Source organism: Semicossyphus pulcher, unplaced genomic scaffold, assembly GCF_022749685.1.
Source record: "Semicossyphus pulcher isolate SPU_LCO1_2020_fin unplaced genomic scaffold, fSemPul1.0.p SCAF_22, whole genome shotgun sequence".
Taxonomy (NCBI): domain Eukaryota; kingdom Metazoa; phylum Chordata; class Actinopteri; order Labriformes; family Labridae; genus Semicossyphus; species Semicossyphus pulcher.
Window position 1 is genome coordinate 4801033 of NW_027211696.1, and position 19732 is coordinate 4820764.

The window sequence follows — 19732 nt, forward strand, 5'->3', positions numbered from 1 at the left end:
ATCACAAGACACACTTGAGAACTGACGACCAGAGGAGCAGGAAGAAGATAATGAGATCAATTAAGACAACGTCTGTACAAGCAACTCTCCGAGAGCTCAAGGATTACCAGAGGATCTGCTGTATCAGTGGATCCTGCTCATCACAGCTTAGTTCAATAAAAGACGACTTTGAAAGGCAAAGGAAAACTGTCTCCTGACAGTTCATCAACACTGGTGCCTCCCTGTTTGCTTTGTTTCTTCACCCTCGTGTGTGAAAGAAATACATCAAAAGTACATCAAGAATTCAGAGTCGACGTACAAGAGGTCTCCTCTGCCTCGTCTCTTTCTCTCACACTCCATGTTTTTCTGTAATAGCTCTACTTGACATCTGTTGGAGGTTATTTTATACTATAGGTCAATAGTCTACATGAAGATGCTCTCTGAGAATGAAGATGTTTCTCTTCATCCCTCTGCACTGAAGGAAATCAAACACTAGTGACTCAACAGCAGCAGAGGGTCAGACTAGTCTAGACCCTCTTGTGGCAGTAAAGTCTCTTGTGGCAGATAAGCACCTTTACAAAGCGCTGTGTTCAGTGCTTCCACATGAGATTGTAAGTGTCTGTTTTCAGTAATGAGCATTAACACTGTAATAAAAGGATGAAAAGAGAGGTCTTAATGAGCGTCACCATGTATGAAGGAGACTGTTTGTGCCATAAAGAATAGAATATTACGTGAGCTCAGATATAATACACTCCATCACAAGCAAACCGCGTCTTTACTGGAATTTAGTGAGATTTAGCGAGACGCTGGAGTGACGCATGAGGCACAAAAGGCAGGATCCTTTTCCATGAAGTCCTCCTACCTCTCACCTAGCAGCACCTTGCTGCCTAATACCCTCCTGGGGTTGTGAAGGGCTGAAATGCATGTCCTATTCATGAGGCAATTTGTACACAACCAGATAAAGACTCACACACACACAAACACGCTGCAGAGACTCACACAGGAGCACAAACACACCTTCGCTGCCCGGCTCAGAAAAAGAGGCATGTCTCTCTGGTCACACAGCAGCTTATCTTCACAACCTCTCATTGCAGTGCAGAGTCCAGAGCAAGAGAAGAGAAGAGAGACGGCAAGAGAAGGAGGAATCGATAAAAGGCCATTATGCTTCTGTGCAGCCTGGGTGCAAGGGTGGAGTGTGTGCGGGCTGGTATGGCTGTGGACGAATGGTGTGTATGGTACAGCAGACGACCTATAGAAGCACTATTTATAAAATAGTAACTGTATTTGGATGTTTCAAAGATCAAGGACAGACACAGTAACCACACAAACCTGTCACTGTGCTTCAGCTGGTGTTTTATCTCTTGGTGCTTCTCTTTGGTCTTTAACAAGGTAAACACGACAATCCAAACTCCCCTTTTACATCTACAGGCAACTTTAAGTCGCCAGTGACTCTGACCTGCTTTACTCTGGACTGTTGGAAGAAGCTGAGGATGCTTTGACACCTAAACTGTTTGGTTTGGTTTCAGTGAACTGCCTGTTTAGTGCCGTTCATTTGGGCTGTTGTTGAGATGGACCGAGACCGTCTGAAGAGGCGGCTCTCTCTCTGCTGTGGTATGGATTGTTGTGCTCTGAGAGCTAAGCTGATAAACCACTGCAACTGTACACACAATAGAAAATGTGTACTGTGTAACTGTCCCATTTCTATGTATGATTCCACATTTAAAGGGTGACGCTCTGGGTGAGCCTTAAATGATGTTATAATGTACAAGAAAGGCCTCTTGCTACACTCTGTACCAGAGAAGGTGTACTGAGCTCAAGAGGTGAGAAAGACTAATGACTAATGACACATACAGAACCTATTCAAAGGAGGAGGGGAAGGAGACATGTGACATATGTTCAGCTTACATCAGAGCCCTCAACACTGCTGAACACTGACCTGTAATTTATAATTCATTGAGTGTACAGCTGCATCTGACCCGCAGAGAACCACAGCTCAACTCTTCACTAACCGGCTCAGACTGACAGCAAGCTCACAGTCCTGTGCTGTGCTGGCCTAGAGCTCCTGTGAGTGTGATTGATATGACACTGCAGCACACTGCAGCTTTTCACTTTATATCAATTATCAATAAAAAGCCTATTTTCTCAGTCTGGCAGTCTCCCCCTGCTACTGACAATCAGCAACATCTCACAGCCGATAGCAGGAGATAAAGTCAGAGCTAAGGCAGGGGGATCAACTCCAATATCTACTTTTTACCCCCATTGTTTTTAGAAATATTGATACAACAGGAGAGAAAAGCTACGATCGTGGATGTAATCTCTTTATGGTTATAGCTTGGGGAAAAAGGCACAGGAACTAAGTTGTTCTGCGCTGTGATGACGAAGCCAGAGAGAAGCTGGAGCAAAGTGCTGATACGTGAAATGACGAGGGAGGTGATGGAACATGCAGAACGTTTGGGAATTTAGATTCTGCTCAGTGAGCTTATGAACAAAACCCTTTACCTTATGTGGGACCCATGGTAATGTTAAACATATAAATGGACACTTGGCACCCCCCAACCTCAAACGTTTTGTTATTTTGTATTTAATTTGTTTAGTCAGAATGTGATTTATATTCATGTACAAAAGCATCAGTGATACTTTAGCAGGTTTATTTATGATTAAAATGAGTATGGCTCACACAGGCACTTGTGGGCAGCTCAGGGGTCTTAAGAATGCACAGGTGCACATTCAGGGTCATTCAGTAGACCGAGATGTCCGGTCACATGCAGCCACGATGAGCTGATGTGCTCGTGTTTCTGTATTTACAGCTCCTGAGATTGGAGTTAAGTCATTGTAAAAACTCATGCACGCCTGGAAGTCCCTTTTGTGTCCAAGTGTGCAACACTTATTAACAGGATCATTTCTTATCATGTCGTCTCTTTTGCACATACTAGATGCTTTACACTCAGTATTTACCAGTTGAATCTCGTGAGGATGAAACAAGCTGAATAATCAGCTCCTGTGTCTCCACTGATTTAACACAGTTTGCAAAGCAGCTATAATGTCAGTATTAGCTAATAAAGAGTTGGGGGCACTCTGCCATGACCAGTAGTAAGAAATACCATTATTGATTAATACATCAGGACCAGCAGTGATTTATACTTTACTCATTAATCACATATTGATTCATTACATAACCTGTTGGTCTGATGATCTGTTGGATTTTCTTTTTGTAGACTGTGATCTCTGAAACATTTTAGTGAGATTAAATATTAAGCCTCGGTTGTTTTTCCCTCCTCATACTTTCTCACTCTTTAACAGGAGGCGAGTAAATGCCAAAGTCAGCAGTGGTGAATGTGCTGCCCCTGATAAAGCCTGCTGTACTCTGAGGTCCTCCTCCTGTTCCTGGAGCCTATTTGATTAGAACAAGCAGCAGAGCCGCTCTGAGCTGGACCCCGGCCCTCACTGCTCGAATAAAAAACTCACAGAGTGGAGGAGGGTGAGGGGAGGAAAGCCAGCAAGAAATACACAAACAAACAACAACAATTTACAGAATGGACAGGCTTAGCGTCAAAGTAAAGCCTGACTGACATTTGTAGAAGAATCCCCAGCTGTGAGACAGCAGAGAGAGAGAAAGTGTGTAAAAGTGTGTCATGTTTATGTGTCTACAGTATAAAGGACATGCAGACAGTATGTGTGTTATTCATTCATACATGTTTCTCTTTCTTTACAAGTCTCTGAAAATCTATTAGAGGGATGAACACCATTCCCTTGTTTGGTATTTTGATGGTAATGCTGGAGAGCACTGATTAACACATCAGTCCCAATTCTCCGTCTCTGTAGGCCTGTTGCAGTTAGATCTTGTGACTGGCGAGGCCCTAGCATATGATTCACATCCTTTTCAAAGATCAAAACCTTCAGTGACCCCTTATGCCAAATGGATGAGGGTATTGTTATCCTGCAGATCCCCTCACTGTCGGGGTGAATCACTGTGTGTCACGCATGGACCTGCCCATTTGTAGATAATACGGTGAAGCATGACTCATTGACCATGTGTCTTTTTTCCACCTCTCTGAAACAGGTGGTTATAGTCTTTGCAACACTGAAACATCACAGGAGAAAGATAACACAGTAACTCAGAGGCCTGTATTTACACAGAGGCCTTCATCAAGCAGTAAGGGGCATTATGGCAGCATGCATATGGCTAATGCTTCCATGAGGACACTTAGCATGCCGGTGGATAGCCTCACTGCACAGCCTATCAGTGCTCTGCCAGGCCGTTTTCCAAATACAGTTCCTGACAGTGTGACAGTGTGACTGATGGCAGCCTGCTTGGATACAGCTAGCTGGACCTGATGCAGTGATAGCACTGCGTGTAAATTATAGATATGGGGAGCGCTCTCTTTCTGACATATCTGTTTCTGGTGCCTGCAGAGGACAAACGTCTCACTAATTCTGCTGTCCTTGTTGCCTCAGTCTGTCACTATCTGTCAGACGTGATTATTGGATTCAGAATGAGAAGAGCTGCATTTGACCAAACTTTAATTATTCCAGACAAAGGCGCTGAACTGTGACAAGAAAACACAAGCTAACGTTGAGCTTTCTGCTAATGGCTCTGATTATAATGTTACAGGGCTGTGAGAAGAAAGCAAATGTTACTGAGTTTGAAATGGAGAGACTTTCAGATGCGGTGAATAAAATGCTAATGATAGCATTTGGGATGTACTGTAAAGAGCTGTGGGGGCCACACTGGCTGTCTCTTCTAATGAGCGAACAGAGAGGCAGCGCGCGGCAAGAGAGCGACGAGAAATTCATGTGAGGACGACGAAAGCAGCGCGCTCTCAGTTGACGTGTCCTCTGCATGTTTCTCTTTCAAGCTCGCTAATGAAACACGTTCACTGCCTCTCTTCTCGTCTACGTGTTCGAGTCCTGGTAGCAGCTCTCTCTCTGATTCTCCCTTTAGAATCTGAATAAGCATTTTTATAGAAGGCAACAACAAGCGTTACACATGTGTTTGTCTTTGTGTCAATAATATCACACTATTGTAGAAGGCCTCTCTCACAGTAAGAGGAGAAGAGAACAGCAGGAGCAGTGTCTCTGTAAGTACAGACAACTTTCTCTGAGCTCCTCGTTTAGATGTTTGAGAGTTCAGGCTGTTACAGTCTGTCTGACTCACTTCTGTTGGAAGATAATGAAACATTAAGTATTCCTGAAACAAGGGAAATCGCTTTGAGAATAAGTGTTATTATCTCGTCCCAACGCCAGAACGCTGCTCTCAATATCCAGAAAATTAAAGTTTAAACTGAATGTTGAATTATTTATTAAAACAAATGTTATCTGCAGCGTGTTCAGCATTAAACTAGCATTCTGAAATATCCAGCCCAGACACAAAAGACTCAACACTGTGAGACATTGAACTATTATACATGTTGCTCTGTTTTATTCACCTTGAAAAGGAGCTGTTATGAAAAGGTGGTTTGTCCATTGCTGCAGGTTTAGATCTTTCTTGCTTGTATGCAGTGATTGTCGTCACGAGGAGCCCGTCTGTCTGAATGTTTGAGGTTCTGAATTAACTCTTTGGTAACAACTTATTTCAGCCTGGTCTCACTCACAACTTATCAAAAATGGCAGCTTGATTGAGTCAGAATATGAAGCTTTATGGAGCCTTCTTGCTGTCCTCTGGCCTCCTGTTTGAGTTGCTGTGGAGTCAGGTAATGTCAAACAAACATGACACTCGTCCCAAAGACTGAGGTTACATTCCAGGGTGAAATGACAAGTAATAGTTGTGTTCATTGGGAAGTCGTACTTTAATAAGTTTTGTAGCGTACTGTAGTTAAAGAAGGTCCTCATATTAGTACTTATATAAATGTATGTTTGATCTTTTGACCTCAGTCATTTCGGTGCCTAAACGTAACCAAACTGCAATGACTGATTAAATGATTCACAACTGAATTTTTGTTCCACGTCTGAAAACTTGCTTGCTTTGTTTTGAGAGTCTGACGGGGAGGTTGGTTTGTTATCGTTGCAAACATGACCACACAGACCTGCACATTCATAACGGACACTTCAGAACATGTTGAAGTGTAAGGTCACTGACCAAGCTACAAGTTGGGAGTGACGTTCTGCTTAATTGTTTGGTTATAACTCGACCGGCCAAACCTCATTTACTTTCTTTTGCTTTTAAAATGTATTGTTTTTATTCTTAACCTTTCACTACTTTTGCGATCAACAATAACTCAAAGACAGCAGCGAGTCGTGTATTTCCTGTTTGGCAGGCAGATACTGAGTGTGTGCTTCTCTGTAGGAGTGTCGGCCAGCAGCGATCACAGAGAGACGAGAGAAACAGAGGTTACTAACATCGTGCACACAGACAAACACTGGTGAGTGGCAGCAATGATCAATGTCTACCTGCAAGTTCTGCTGCAAAGGTGAAGATCAAAGTCAACAACTGACAGACTTTAATCAAAGTATTTGTTCACTCTGACTTTACTGCCTTTAAAGCAGGTTTCCTATTTAGGGGTACAGTGCACTCGATTAGTGACAAAACTATTGAGTATAAATGCTGAGCAACCAAAAAGCTGCAGTTACACATCCACAAACCCCAAAGATAAAGTTTCTTTACTTTGAATAATCTCTCTCTTGTGATTAGTAAGGCATGCTCGACTGAGCTTTTAGTATTCAGCCTCATTTATATCATTTAGTTAATGTTCTTCAGCATCAGAAAAGTGACCTGGTTGCTTCTTCTCTTTGTGATTATGAGTTAGTCAGTAAATGTCTCTGCAAGTTCACAGCTGTTTAACTGAGTGATGGGAAACATCATTGTCATGTGTACTGGAGCTCTGTTTGCAGCTGAGCTGTGTTGCTGTTTATTGTTCCTTCTGTTTATTATAATTATACATATTAACTGGTAACATTTAGCATAATGTGGACTCTCTATAAAGTCCTTAAATGTTTGTATCCAAGACACATGAAGGCCCCAAATGTCAAGAAAACATTAAATGTTTTAATGACTCAAATCAATAAGTGATGTTTTGTTGTTGTTGTTGTTGTTGTTGTTGTTGTTTTGTCTGATCTTATTAAGTTTGGCACTTTGAGCTTCATCTCAGCATGCAAGGTACAAACGTTTTTAATTATCATTTAAAGAAAAAGATACAAGTGAGCCTTTGCTGTAAGGTGATGTTATCCTGTCTTAAGATACATTTTAAAGACTCCATTAATATAGTTTTATTCTTATTTTATTAACACTTTATAAATAGTCAAAATGTCCAGATAACTCTACTGGCCAGAAACCATAAACCAGCAGCTAACTGCTGCCTCATCGAGTCGCCTAATAAAAGTTTGTGAAGCGCTTGAAGGCATTTGATTTCCATGTGGCCGATATCAGTGAGACAAATGAAAACTGTTCTTATCTCTCTGCAGCAAACAGACTGGCTTTGCTTTTATTTTGGAAGAACAATTTACATTGTCATTATCATAATACAATTAGCAACATGAAGCCTCTTGCCAATGTATCCATGTTTGGACTGTCTAAATCCAAACTCAATTAACTCCAGTCAGCAAGCTTTGAGCGTATTAACAGATTACTGACTATTAAAAGGGCAAACTGGGTGTTAAAAATACTTGGGCCTGACTTTTTATTGGACGAATGGCTAATGGTCATATTTGTCACATATATGATTTCCTAATGCTTAAATGTATTTGTTACAATCAGACAAAACGTGCTGTTGGATGGGATTCCTGTTGAACCATGCAGAGGTCAAAGACTTACAACAAAGGACAATCCGAGCTGAGCCGAGTGCTGATTAACAAATAACTCATAATGTAGAAGCTGTTCTGTCTGCACGCCCAAGTTTAAGTCATCGTGTTTGTTTGCCATCCTTGACTAAATCTCAAAGTATTTGTGCTCAAACAGGTGGAAGGAGCCATGGGCTATCCATCAGTACAGCACCTGCATTAGTGCTGGTGCTACACCAACCTGCCTGTCAATCTTACAGAGACTCACTCCCCACACAGGGGGAGCAATCCATCGTGTTCCTGCAGAGAATCATGTCCTCAGACTTGGAGCTGCTGACTCTCATCCCAACCCCCCTGATGGAGGCCAACACCCTGTGGAAACATATTTGACTTTGTGCCGAAGACAAGGACACAGCTCTTACTTTGGTCATCTCGGGACTGGATGGCTTGAAGCAATGACCCCGGCACCCCATATTCCTGCGGTACCCCCCACATGACCCCCTGGAGGACACAATGATAGTCCTTCTTCTAGTGCAAATAAACCCATGTAGACTGGATTGTTTGTTCCTCCTGTATCTGAGGTTGGAGCAACCTGTCCAGCACCCGGGAATAAACTTTCCCCGGGAGGCTGAGTAGTGTGATAGCCCGATAGTTAGCGAGCACTGCAGAACCACCACCCTGGTCTGCCATTACACAGGCACCACCCAAGACCTCCACACAACATTGAAAAGGTGCATCAGCCAAGACAGCCCAATAGTATCTGGAACCCACCTCTGCCAAGGATAGAGGCAAGGCTTCCTCAGGATCTTCAAACGCCTGAATCTTCCAACTTGTCATCGGAGTGCGTGTTGGTTGGAATTAAAAGTTTCTCAAAGTGTTCTTTCTAGTGCTCAACAACATCGCAGGTCTGGGTCATCAGTCTCTCCAATCCTGTTGAATACAGCCTGAGCCAAGCCCTGCTTTCCCTCCCTGAATCGTCTCATGGATTGCCAGAACTTCCTTGAGGCCAACGGAGAGTCCTTCTCTATAGCCCACAAACTCCTCCCACACAGCCGCAGACCTCCTAGCCACTGGCTGCTTCCGGAGAGCCCTGGGCTAACAAAGCCTGTAAGGCCTCCCTCTTTAGGCTGACGGCTCACTTCTCTGCTGGTGTCCAGGCTTTTCTTTTACTTGTTGAGCTCTTTCTGTTAAAATCTGACGTTTAATCGTTCCTCTTTTAGCGTTCTGTTGTTATGTTAGAAGTTTGAGGACAGTGACTCTTGTGTCTCAGAGGCTGTTTGTCTCCACATCATATGATGCAATGATGATAGACCTTTTCATACATAGTTCCTCAGCTTTTGGTGAGAGTAACTTCACATTCAATGAGTCTGTAGTCTATGAATGTTAGCCATCAGAAGACATTGGTACGTCTCATGGTGATGTTTTTGTGCTTTGTGCGTTCAGTCGTTTTCAGGAAGTGAAAAACATGCTCAATCAAATTAAGGACAGCTGCCAAAGTTTGACCGTCAGTAGAACAACATAATCACATTGCTTCTGCTGGATAGGACATTATGTCAGACCTCCACAATGACTGATTTCAACACCTCTACACGCACAAATCTGAACACACTCAAACCCCCACCTCCTCACCATGGCTAACGGCACGATGCCACCCAGGTCCTGCGGTGCCAGATGGATGAGGGTGGGCACCTCAGTGGTCAGGGTGCAGGTGAGCTGATACTCCACCTGCCACGTCACCTCCCGTCCCCCCTGATTCATCATCAGCCCGTTCACCTCTAGGTCCACCTGCAGCACTCGCTGGTATCCTGCTGCCTCCATCCTGCAAGGAGAGAGAGGGAGACGTGAGTCAGGAGAGGATTTAGATGCAAAAGGAGGCAGAGAAGAGGAAAGGGGAGGAAAGGAAGGACAAGGCAATGGGAAGGCATAAGAGAGAGGATAAGGAAGCGGTGTAGTCAAAAGGGGTGAGAAAGCAACAGGAAAATAACAGAGGGAAAAGAAGAGGAGGGGAAACGCTAAATCAGAAAATGGAATAATGTGAACATGAGCAGAAAGAACAAAGACAGACTGGATTAAAGACGTAGAGAGAATAGAAGAGAAACTGGTCTTTATTATATATAAACAGGAGTGTTTGGTGTTGTGAAAAAAGGACTGAAAACAGCAGCTGAGAATGAATTGTACGTTTCAGTCAGCTGAAGAGAAAAACAAATATTTATTAGCAGAGGATGTCTCTGCTGTATTACATGCAGATGTTTAATCACCACATCCCACATCTCACAGTCTGATATGAAACTAACCGCGGGCCGCGGCACCATTGAAATTCATTCTCACATCCACACAGAACCACCATGTTGGCAAAAAAAGCAATTTGTTTTTCCTGTTGCAATATGGAGCTTCTCTTGCAGAGACTGCCGGGCCTTGCAAATGATTTCCTCCCAGCTGATGGAGATGCAAACAAAGCAGGAAAAACAATGAATGCTAAATAAAATCTTCCAAATTATTTGATTTGCTGCAGCGCTGTGGTTTGAGCGAGCTGCTGCCTCTCCCTCAGGTGTTCTTTGTCACAGTCAGAACTGGATGCAACACCTTTTCCAGCCACCGCACACAGACGCACACGCTGTCCTGAAAGTACAATTCACACTCAGGGAATTAGAAGTGGCTCACATGTTGTGCAACATCTTTAGGTGACAGCAAATACACAAGTTTAACTCAAAGAGGAACTAGATGTAGCCTTTGTGTTCGAATTCAGTTTAAAGTTCTTTCTACTCTTTTATTTGCGTCCTCAGCAGGATGTTTGTTTTTTGGTCGTCAAAAAATTAAAAGAAGGCTGGAGAGAGCCCAAAGTGAGCATGAGGAGGGGGTGTTGGGGCTACGAGCCAAGGATTCCCTTCAACATATTTTGGTCAAGCTTGTATTTAAAACTGGCCCTTTATGTGTTCTCACTTCAGAGGCGAGCCTCACTTCAAAGCTCAGATTTAAGGATCCTCTCTGGTAGAAAAGTAGAAGAGAGAACAGTTTTAGAAGCTGAAAATCAGTGGATAAAAAAACAGCTTGAATAGTAATTCTGGCTCAGGAGGAAAAAGCTTTTCTGTTTCAGTGAGTAATGTTCTGAATTATACTTCATATGTTTCCAAATCCCAGTGAGAAGCTTTGGGTCGGAGTGATCACAGGTGAATATTGGTGTGAATCTGGCCGAGCAGTAGAAGCTGTTTACACAGGTATCACACAGGTGTACTGAGGTGTGATGCTGCATCACTTGATGTGGATGTAAAAATCCCTCGTTTCAGCTCCATTCATCAGTTTCACACAGTTGCTACAGAGCCGTAGTGTGGCATCATCCCCTCCTGACAGCATGCTGTGCGCAGGTTTAGTGACTGCACTGATGATGTGCTTTAAGCTTCTGGTGAACAATTACAGCCACATCAATGATCTGCAGCAGACACTTCAGCTGTGCTTTACAATGAAGCTGCAAACAGTCAGAGTTTTAGTGCTGAACACGACAATACAACTCTGCTTCACTCCTTTATTCAGTCTGTGTTTTTCTCTTCTGTCTTTATTTGTCTTTTTCATGTCTGCCCGCCCACCGGCCGTGTTCTGTTGCTCCAATAAGGGGCAGTTCTCCCTCTCTCACCCTCTCACCCCATCACCCAGTGTGTGTTTGAGATGATGAATGTCTTCAGCCCAACGGTCGGAGAGGTCAGCCTACTTCCTGCATGTCTCATTAGATTCATCACTGCACCGTGTGCCCTTTTCTCAGCCCCGTTTACATACACTTTAATACACTCACCGGCGACTGTCACAGCTCCTGCCCTGACTTGTTGAGAGGTGAGAGGAAGAGACGGACGCAGAGACAGAGACAAAACACAGAGCGGAAACAGGGTTAAAAGGCTGAAAGCAAAATGTCCTCTGGGATCTTAGAAGCCTCTAAAGTTAAAAGTGACAAAGCTCCTGTATCATAGTTTGAGGTGGAACATCGCTCATGTCATTTTGAGGAGGCTTCTGAGGTATCTCCATTTGTCAGTCGTATTGTTGTGTGTGAAAGCACAAACAGAACAAGGTGAAAGAATCCACTCAGAGGAAAACACACGCACTCTTTCAATCCTATAAGATACATTTCAAACACAGACATTGTCGTAACAAAGCAGCTCTGAGCGGAAAGAAGCGGCACAACAGCAAAAAAATGAAATTCCTTTTGTTGGAAAACAGGGAAATAAAAGTGTCGCTAAGGAGCACAAAAGCTCTGTCAAACACGCGGCCATGTTTTCTTCTTTCACTCGTAACACCTCGGTGGATATCTGGCTCTGAGAGAGGTACAGGAAGAAAAGTCTGCCGTCTCTTTTGGAGACCCGAGGGGTTTCCTTTCATGCACAGCAGTGATTTGGATAGCACCGACAACAATGATGCATCAAAGACCTGAATCTGTTTCTACACAGTGAAGTGACAGCGAGTCCAACAATAGAGGGAGAGGGAGGGAGACAGTTTGTGTTTGCGAGCACTCAGATTAACACCTCAAACAGCTCCATGCAGGTGAGAGTGGAGATATTTGTCTTTGTTATGGAGCAAGAAGACGATGGGATTTACTCCTTGGACGAGAAGTCCAACTTGTTTTGTCAGTCGGTGTTAAAACAAGCTGAAAATGAACCAGCAGTGATTCAACAAGGAAGCTGTGACAGAAACTCCTGCTGGCCATCTGGCTTCACAGAAACGTCTCCTGCTCTGACCTCTGACCTCTCCTGTGGAAACTTATTTGCCAAATATGAGACAAAAGTGTTCAATCAACTCTTACTCAGTCGTTATTACAGGGTCCAAACATGGAGAAGGAACCAGCAGTCCTGCATGCTGTCAGTCAGTTTATTTAGTATCAGGGAGTTTCAGGTTATCTGGAGGAACGTTTGGTCCAATATAGCCGCCATGTTGACTGACCCCGCAGTGTTTCCTGAAGAGGACAAACAAACGTTTACAGTCGCTGTTAAAAAGTTTTATTCCAAACTTCTTTCATAAAGAGCAACATGAAGAGAAACTAACAGACATGTGAGTGTGAGGTGAAAGAGTTTTAAAGGAGTCACTAGAAGGAACGATTATTGACGACCGCCTGAGGGTCGCAGTGACGTGTTGGAGACTCTGGTCTCCCCGGAAACCTCAGGGTGACGACAGAAGTCACTGCTGCAGGAGAGAAATGTTGTTTCTATTGTTTCTGTAGATAAAACATCAACATCAAATCTATAAAGCTGATTTATGATCGTATTTGTTTCGTCTATAAACAGCCTGAGGTCTGTTTTGTACAACTAAAGACTGTAAGGCTCAGATAGCATTAAAGCTCCTTCTTGCTCTCTGAGCTCTGTATGTGCTGTTGTGGGTTATTTGCTTCTGTTTGAATAATTTGTAGTCCACTTCCTGTCCAGCTGTGCGGCTCACGTCTCTCCAAACAGAAACATGTTTGATGCTAATCGGTTTGAGGAACAGGAGGGAAACTGGATAACATCTGTAATGAATGAAACCTGGTGTCAACAGGAGCTCAAAGTGCTGCTTCCTACAGTGTAGTTATAGAGGTCAGTGCACACTAATGGTGAGGATGACCTCTCACTACTGTAGGTCAGCAGAAACTAACCACAGTGTGTGTGATGAGGCCATTTAGCCTGCTGTAGTGAGGGAGCATTGGAATATTAGGATTTACAAATAAGGACCTGATGCAGGAGAAACTGTGTGTGTGTGTGTGTGTGTGTGTGTGTGTGTGTGTGTGTGTGTGTGTATCCATCTCCTCTCCCTGATGGCGCTGATGAGATCCTGTTGAAACAAGGAGAACTCGCCCCGACTCTGTTCCTCGTCACGCTGAGCAGCAGACCTGGAATCAGCTGAGATAGTTTGGAGACGGTTGTTACAGGCCAGCGGGGCCACTGGAGGCCCTGTGGGGCTCTGAGGGTTGATGAGCAGGAAACAGCGACAGAGGAAGACACAGAGGTTGTAAAACGGTAACAGAATTAAACAAAAGGTGTAAAAATAGCTCAAAGTATGTGTGAGTTATTGTAATTTATTAATCATGAAACAACTTAAACGGCTAAATTCTTCCCTGAAGACGTCTCAGTGAGCCACGTCACAGTTGTTAGTGATAAACGCACAGCGCTCATAAAACACTTTGCACTACAGTCCTAACCTTGTGCTGTCTGGGGGGCGGCTGGTTTTCCTTCCAGTGCCGCCTGCTTCATCTGTGTGGAATGGATGTGTTTATGGAGCGATAAACTTTGACGTGTGACAGACAGATAATGAAAGAGATCATAAAATGAAACCGTGTCAAGAAGCAGATGAAACGTAAAACAACCAGTTTATGTCTGCGGGAGATTTCCCCCAGGATCTATCAAAGCCACCACGACAGCCCTGTCCCTGTCAGTACACATTACTGTGTGGTAACAGGAGGCCTGCGCAGTGCAGACGGGGTTCAATGGGGGGTCTCTGCCCCCAAATAGCCTTTTTTTGGTCGGTATCTTCTACAGTATTTCCTGAAATAACCCCTCCCTCGTTGTTTTCTTTCTCAGAGCCATATTTATCTTAAATTCCTCTTAGACAGTGAAATGAGAGGATTCAGGCTTCCTGCATGAAACAGATGTGGCTCCCTGCATCAGCCAATCAAAAGGCAGTGTCACCACTCTGCAGCATCATCACAACAAAAGCCAATCAGAGCCTTAAAAGCAGCTCACAAAACACCAACAGCAAAAACAAACAGTCAACATGTTAACGTGCAGAAAAAGACTCTGCAGGAGCTCATCTTTGGAGCTGAATCTGAGTGAGATCAGGAGCAGGAAGAAGATGTTGTTTCACCCATTTGATCAACATCAGTTTAAATGTTATGTATTAAATTAGTTTTGCATGTCGTTGTATAAAAAGGTCTCAGAAACATAAATCAGGGAATGTTTCATGTTTCATGTGTCTCATAAAAAGCTCAGTCGAGTGCAAAATCCTGAGCCAGTCAACACTGATGCATTTCACTTACAATCCTGTCTCCTTTATAATGTGGACACATAAATCAGCCACATGTTATTCATCATTAATATCATGAGTTTATACTGAATGCATGTAAAGTGTTATAATGAATGTGTCTGCAGGAGTTTCACTACAAACACACGTCTTTGTTTTGCTTTCGATACATTAGCATTAGCCGTGCTTGCAGCGTGGCTCTGATAGTATCGTCATTTTGTCTGCAGTCGATGAGTCTGTTTAGTCCTGACTGAAATACCTCAAGAGCGATATGATCGATGGCAATAAATGATTAATAATTTGGATGAAACGGAAACACAATCATGGTGCCCAGAGGTTGAATCCTAAGTGTGTCGACGCCCTGATCAGGTCTGTTATCACGTATTCTGTGAAACATCTTTAATTCGACTCGACTGATTTGTGCCAAATGAGACGGAGACGTTCATGCTCCCCTCAGGATGAACCCTGATGACTTTATTGATCTCATCATTTTTACCTTCTAACCTCTGAAACCTGTAGAAACCCTTTGAAGTGTTTTTACTTCTGAGTCAGCTTCAAGTACGGGATTACATCGTTTGTCGAGGCGACAGAAGTCACAGTCAGATGTGATCTGAGGCGTGTTCCTCCAGTCTCTCTGGATATACAGAATCATTTCTCAGATGAGTAAATTCCTTAAAGATGAAGGTGTTGAGAGACGACCAAACATCTGCCCTACAGCCACCCCATGCCGCCACCACCACCTTTTAACTCCTGCTTGTTAAACTGCTGTTAATGAGCGGCTTTTAGTTGTGAGCTGTGTTTAAGCTCACAAAGCAACACGATCAGTGATTGTATGAAGGCCGTCTTCATCCCTGTATTGATTTGTGTGAGCTGTCGGAGAGTAAAATTCTCCAGAGGGCTCTGCTGCTCGTCCTCTTATCCTGGACAATAAGATCAACTCAGTGTGACTAATCTCCCCTTGGAGTGTAAACTCTCCACCAGAAATCACTCTTCTTCCTTTCCTTGTTACTCACACATGTTCACAATGATAACGAGGGATTAGATGAGGTTGTCCGTTTCATCATTCGCCTCTCTGTTGCTGCCTGCTGCTGTTGAACTTCATGATTCAGGCTTTGTGTTGTGCGGCCTGAGAGGTTTCTATTTGATCCAACATGCTGGGTTTTCTTTTATGTTTCTATCTCTTCATATTTCTTTTTCCTCTGGGCTCACTGCTCCTCCCCCATCATTCATGTCTCCATCTTTTTTCTTGGTTTGGGTCCATCTATCTCCAAATGTGCCACATCGTTGTGGGAACAGAGGACATTTTCCATGTAATCGCCCCGTCCCTCCTCATTTCACTTGTCTTCCTCTTCTGCTCTCAAAGGGACGTCAATGAATCTGTTCTTTTGTAAAGTCTCACAGAGAAGGCCACACAGAACGCCGCCCAGGAAGTCCATATAAGGTCGAACTCTGAAACAGCTTTCTGAATCTCTCTAAATCAGACACTAAAGTGTTTGCTTTTATTGAGGGTCTTGCCATTCTGCATTAATTCTACATTAGCACTGCAGAATTATTCAACATGTTCCTCAGGGGCTGTGATGGAGAAACACTGATTGAGACTGATGAAGGAGCCAAATATACAAACACACAGGCTGACGTGTGGCAACAACCATGACTGAGTGTGAGAGCCAGTGAGATGCAGATCCTCGGGCCGCGGGCAGCAAAGTGTGATCCTGTTAAAGCTGAAGTGAAATCTTGGCAGCAGTTTTGACAATGATTCCTTTAAACTGCATGTTTGTGGATCTGTTCAGATTTACAGAGAGATCTCTCACCAGGGGACGCAGTCCATGTGTGATTGTCTCAGCTCTACCACAGCTCTGATCCCAGGACAGGCCTTCTAGAAAACATGTCACATGTTACCTTCAGTGTAACTCTGTCTCACCGATATCTGAGGAGAGATTCAAGCTTCTGTCAAATTATATTTATCTTTCCTGGTTGCTGCAAAGTTATTGCACAGAATTATTGCTCAGAAAATCTACCCTGAATAAATTCAAGGTTAAAACCATCAATGACACATTTGTTCTTTGTTGCATTACTGTGAAATGTTACAAACAGGATCCTCTGACTGCACGTTAAAAAAATGATGTACAAGGAGATAAAACTGTGAAAAGTGCTGAATAGATAAATGAAAGAGCAGTAAGCGAGTTTGTGACACCACGTTGTATTTATGTCTGACAAGAGCTCTTTGTTTCTGAGAATCCAGCCAAGTATTTAGAAATGTCTGAAAGGAAAGTGTGATTCACTGTGTTCACATTAAAGTGTCTGTGGTGCCACTGCTGTGCTTCTCTGTGCCTGATACACTTTGAGCTTTTCCTTTTCTTTCTGTCCGCCGTCTTTTTGCCACCAGAGATCTAACCAGGTGTAAAAGTGGCCGAGGCGGTGTCGCTGTCATTGTGTTGTGGGTCAGTGTGACACTTTTAGATGTCACACTATCTTATTCTTTCTTCAGTTTCTGGCAGAGTAAACCGATATGACAGCAGCACTAATTCCCCTCAGTGGAAGATTTTGCAGTTTTTTGCTTCTTTTTGTTTCATTAAAATGTTGAAATAAGCCTCACAAGTTTCTCTAAGTGTCACTAAGTAGTGAGCAGACTTTGGTTTGGACGGCTGTACCTTTAAAATACTGCAGAGTCTTGGTTATATTTTGGGCTTTGATACGCATCTATGCAACGCACGCTTTTATATGCAGGCGCGACAACATCATGTCACCTTGAAGTAATCCAGTTTTCTTACTCATGATTTCAGGCAACAAATCTCCCTCTCTCACACACACACACACACACACACACACAATCAGGAAATAAACCTGCATGCATGTGCACGCCCTGACACACACCTAAACAAACACACACACTGCTCCCTGGTTCAGTTTATTAGATTGGTGTATGTTGACAGGGTTAATAAGAATGTGACCCCACCATGACCCCTCGCTGGCCTGAACCCTTACTTCTCTTACTTCTGCTCCCTCGCCTCATTAATCTGTCAAGTAAACAGAACACTCTTCCTCCTCCTCCTCACCCGCTGGATGTGATGAGAGGGAGAGAAGCACACACGCTCTTATTTTGAAATCACTTAGCACCTGCAGCACCTGAAGTATAAAGTTCACCTCACAGAGAGCTCTGAAGTGTTCACAGTGGCCGAGGATTCAGAGGATGATGTATTAGAAGATGAAGTGGATCAGAGGGTCTGAGCTCAGGGTCCTAAGGCCAGTAGGCTGCCTTATCAACACCAGCAGGCTCCATGGCCAATCTCCAACCAGTCTGTGGGCAACTCGCCACCAGCGCTGGCTTTGGTAGCTGATAGAAGTCTGATTAAGGAAATACAGAGCTTTGGTAGGAGGAGAGGAGAGTTCGCTTAATTTTACTTGGAATTATTAATATGACAAATTCCTGAATTGTATATTACATTAAAAAAGAAAAGCTCTTCACAAAGAAAAATAAATACTTAATCAAAAACAAGAATGACTTTGGCCTGCTGAGAAATGCAGTCCCTGAACACAACAGAGTGACGTGAAGAAGTGAACCTCCTGTTAGTTCACAGCTGATTTCATGTGTCAGCGTCTTCAGCTGCATTACCTGGATTCACCACAGAGCCCAGGCCGGATTCACAGTCCCAGAGGGATCAATCATCTTCAGACGCAGATTCACTAGTTCACTGATAAAATGCAGGTCAAGGATGTGTTACAATCCACAGTAAATATCTAATTCATTACTCAAGTTGTTGAGGAAGAAGGCAAGATGGAGGAGAACACAGAGCGCATCTCTGAGTAGGAGGATGTGCTATAAATCAATCCCCTGAGATTAAATTAATCACAGCTCATTAGTGGCATCACGTCCATTTTCATTTCCATTAATGACGACCGGATCGAGGGAATAAATAAGACTGTTTTATTTTGCTGGATTACTCTGTTAGACTCAGGAGGCTGTGTCCTCTATGGAGCATTTATGATTGCACAAAGCATGAGAACGCCCAGCAACACGTAGGACTCATGCCACTCATGCAAATTAAATTACATACGATCAATATCGCTGATTCATCAAACGATCACTGCCTGTGACAGACGGCTGTGGGAATATATTTTAATGTAAGAGAGGCAGCGAGAAGAGAGCATCTCACAAATGCATTAGTGACCCGGAGCTGTAAACAAAGGAGAAGATGTCTGGATGATTACTTCAAAGGATTTAACGCAAATATTTTTTAGACCAAATTTTTCACAAACACACAAACGAGACGTATCCCTCAATTACTCTGCTTTCTTTAAAATATTTTCTCACACACACACACACACACACACACACACAGTATTAATCTCTCTGTTTTGTGCTAGAGTGCCCGTTTTAAACCAGTTTTAATTAAAGAGATTACAACACAGAACAAATCAAACTGCCAGGTTCTGCAGGCCTCAAACTAATGCGAGTCTGTTCTTTCATTTCCCACTTAATCAAACACACATAAAAAGGTGCATATGTGCACACACACACACACACACACTCAGCAGGCAGGTGATTAACATCCCTGCATCGCGCTGATGCATGGAGAGTTCCTCCATTGGAATCAGATTGAACTGAAGGGACCTTTGATTTAACTCTGGTTGTAAATGCAGTCCCGCTAGTCGTGCGTGGTCTGCCCATTGATTGTATGTGTTCATTCGCCGTTTGAGTTAAGCTTGGTGCAATCAGAGAGAACAGCACGAGACCCTCTGACCTCTCCCTCCGTACTGAAGAGGACTGAATATCGAACTCCTTTCTCATTCAGTCTTCACTCACCATTGTTCTGTCAATGAATCCGGCTCCTAACGACTCCACAGCACGAAGTAAAGCTGCCTAACAGACACATATTCACCAACCCAAACAATGTACATGTGCATGGACTCACAGTTCATGGGGTGTAGTCACATGTCAGCACTGAATGAACAAACCATTCTGTATTCAGCCTCATGTATGCATGTCTGCCTGGATTTAACATGATGATTATATTCCATATGTTCGAATGTAATATGAGAATGTGTTCATATCTGCTGCAGGGCGACACTCATG

At 43.4% G+C, this 19732-nt stretch overlaps 1 pseudogene; it reads right to left on the minus strand.

Moving 5' to 3' along the window:
* Nucleotides 1-19732, minus strand: part of LOC138602370 (transmembrane protein 132C-like) — a 99945-nt pseudogene that overhangs the window by 12749 nt on the left and 67464 nt on the right.